Source organism: Calidris pugnax, unplaced genomic scaffold, assembly GCF_001431845.1.
Source record: "Calidris pugnax isolate Ruff unplaced genomic scaffold, ASM143184v1 scaffold107, whole genome shotgun sequence".
Lineage (NCBI taxonomy): Eukaryota > Metazoa > Chordata > Aves > Charadriiformes > Scolopacidae > Calidris > Calidris pugnax.
Genome location: NW_015090901.1, coordinates 2,384,871 through 2,388,497, shown reverse-complemented (window position 1 = coordinate 2,388,497; position 3,627 = coordinate 2,384,871).

Genomic DNA, 3,627 nt, shown 5'->3' with positions numbered 1-3,627 from the left:
CTCCTGACCCCAAAGTGCCACCAAAGCCACTCATATCCCCTCTCCATCACCTCGTTGTGCCTTGAGAGATGGGGCTCCTGACCCCAAAGTGCCACCAAAGCCACTCATATCCCCTCTCTGTCACCTCGTTGTGCCTTGAGAGATGGGTCTCCTGACCCCAAAGTGCCACCACAGCCACCCCACAGCCCCACCATCACCCTGTTGTGCCTTGTGGGATGGTGCTCTTGACCCCAAGTGCCACCAAAGCCACCTTACAACCCCCCCATCATCACAGTGCCTTAAGGGACTGGTGCTCCTGACCCCATAGTGCCACCAAAGCCCCCTCACGTCCTCTCTGTCACCACGCTGTGCCTTAAGGGACAGGGCTCCTGATCCCAAGGTGCCACCAAAGCCACCCATGACCCCTTCTGTCACCAGTGTCCCTTGAGGAATGGTGCTCCTGACCCCAAGTGCCACCATAGCGACCCCACATCCTCATCATCATCTCATTGTGCGAGAGATGGGTCTTCTGACCCCAAAGTGCCACCTCATATCCCATCTGCCACCACGCTGTGCCTTGGGGACAGGGCTCCTGACCCCAAAGTGCCACCAAAGCCACCCCAGATCCTCATCATCACTTTGTTGTGCCTTGAGAGATGGGTCTCCTGACCCAAAGTGCTACCAAAGCCACCCCACATCCTCGTCATCACCTCGTTGTGACTTGGGAGGTGGCTCTCCTGACCCCAAAGTGCCACCAAAGCCACCCCAGATCCTCATCATCACTTTGTTGTGCCTTGAGAGATGGGTCTCCTGACCCAAAGTGCTACCAAAGCCACCCCACATCCTCGTCATCACCTCGTTGTGACTTGGGAGGTGGCTCTCCTGACCCCAAAGTGCCACCAAAGCCACCCCAGATCCTCATCATCACTTTGTTGTGCCTTGAGAGATGGGTCTCCTGACCCAAAGTGCTACCAAAGCCACCCCACATCCTCGTCATCACCTCGTTGTGACTTGGGAGGTGGCTCTCCTGACCCCAAAGTGCCACCAAAGCCACCCCATATCCTCGTCATCACCTCGTTGTGCCTTGAGAGATGGGGCTCCTGACCCCAAAGTGCCACCAAAGCCACCCCATATCCTCGTCATCACCTCGTTGTGCCTTGAGAGATGGGGCTCCTGACCCCAAAGTGCCACCAAAGCCACCCCATATCCTCGTCATCACCTCGTTGTGCCTTGAGAGATGGGGCTCCTGACCCCAAAGTGCCACCAAAGCCACCCCATATCCTCGTCATCACCTCGTTGTGCCTTGAGAGATGGGGCTCCTGACCCCAAAGTGCCACCAAAGCCACCCCATATCCTCGTCATCACCTCGTTGTGCCTTGAGAGATGGGGCTCCTGACCCCAAAGTGCCACCAAAGCCACCCCATATCCTCGTCATCACCTCGTTGTGCCTTGAGAGATGGGGCTCCTGACCCCAAAGTGCCACCAAAGCCACTCATGTCCCCTCTCTGTCACCTCATTGTGCCTTGAGAGGTGGGTCTCCTGACCCCAAGTGCCACCAAAGCCACCCCACATCCTCATCATCACCCTGTTGTGCATTGAGAGATGGGGCTCCTGACCCCAAAGTGCCACCAAAGCCACTCATATCCCCTCTCTGTCACCTCGTTGTGCCTTGAGAGATGGGTCTCCTGACCCCAAAGTGCCACCACAGCCACCCCACAGCCCCACCATCACCCTGTTGTGCCTTGTGGGATGGTGCTCTTGACCCCAAGTGCCACCAAAGCCACCTTACAACCCCCCCATCATCACAGTGCCTTAAGGGACTGGTGCTCCTGACCCCATAGTGCCACCAAAGCCACCTCACGTCCTCTCTGTCACCACGCTGTGCCTTAAGGGACAGGGCTCCTGATCCCAAGGTGCCACCAAAGCCACCCATGACCCCTTCTGTCACCAGTGTCCCTTGAGGAATGGTGCTCCTGACCCCAAGTGCCACCATAGCGACCCCACATCCTCATCATCATCTCATTGTGCGAGAGATGGGTCTTCTGACCCCAAAGTGCCACCTCATATCCCATCTGCCACCACGCTGTGCCTTGGGGACAGGGCTCCTGACCCCAAAGTGCCACCAAAGCCACCCCAGATCCTCATCATCACTTTGTTGTGCCTTGAGAGATGGGTCTCCTGACCCAAAGTGCTACCAAAGCCACCCCACATCCTCGTCATCACCTCGTTGTGACTTGGGAGGTGGCTCTCCTGACCCCAAAGTGCCACCAAAGCCACCCTGGATCCTTCATCATCACCTCATTGTGCCTTGAGAGACTCAGGGTGGGGGGGTCAGGGTGGTCCCACCTGGATGATGGTCCACCAGGACCCCCCCTCGGCTGGGGCAACCCCATCTTAGACCCCCCCTCCACAGCTGTACCCCTCATCCCAGGGCCCCCATGCCCATCAGTCCCCACATCCTCGTCATCACCTCGTTGTGACTTGGGAGGTGGCTCTCCTGACCCCAAAGTGCCACCAAAGCCACCCTGGATCCTTCATCATCACCTCATTGTGCCTTGAGAGATGGCTCTCCTGACCCCAAAGTGCCACCAAAGCCACCCCACAACCCCCCCATCATCACAGTGCCTTAAGGGACAGGTCTCCTGACCCCCAAGTGCCACCAAAGCCACCCGTGTCCCCCCTCCAGCACCGGCGTCCCTTGAGAAACGGTGCTCCTCACCCCAAAGTGCCACCAAAGCCACCCATGTCCCCACCACGGGTAGTGCCACCAGGGTGTCCCCCCTGCCATGCCGTGCCCACTCCCCACCCCGCGTTGTCCCCACACCCGTGGGGCCAATGGGGGGGGGGACTCTGAGCTCAGGGTGGGGGGGTCAGGGTGGTCCCACCTGGATGATGGTCCACCAGGACCCCCCCCCAGGCCTGGGTAACCCCATAACCATCATCCCGGGAGATACCCCAACCCCCGTGCCCATCAGTAGGGCCCAGAGTGAACAAGTCGCTGCCACAGCCCTCTGAGGTCAGGGTGGGGGGGTCAGGGTGGGCCCACCTGGGTGATGGTCCACCAGGACCCCTCCACAGGCCTGGGTAACCCCATCTTAGATCATACCCCTCATCCTGGGAGATACCCCAACCCCGTGCCCATCAGTAGGGCCCAGAGTGAACAGGTTGCTGCCACAGCCCTCTGAGCTCAGGGTGGGGGGGTCAGGGTAGTCCCACCTGGATGATGGTCCACCAGGACCCCCCTACGGCTGGGGCAACCCCATCTTAGACCCCCCCTCCACAGCTGTACCCCTCATCCCAGGGCCCCCATGCCCATCAGTAGGGCCCAGAGTGAACAAGTCGCTGCCACAGCCCTCTGAGGTCAGGGTGGGGGGGTCAGGGTGGGCCCACCTGGGTGATGGTCCACCAGGACCCCTCCACAGGCCTGGGTAACCCCATCTTAGATCATACCCCTCATCCTGGGAGATACCCCAACCCCGTGCCCATCAGTAGGGCCCAGAGTGAACAGGTTGCTGCCACAGCCCTCTGAGCTCAGGGTGGGGGGGTCAGGGTGGTCCCACCTGGATGATGGTCCACCAGGACCCCCCCCCAGGCCTGGGTAACCCCATAACCATCATCCCGGGAGATACCCCAACCCCCGCGCCCATC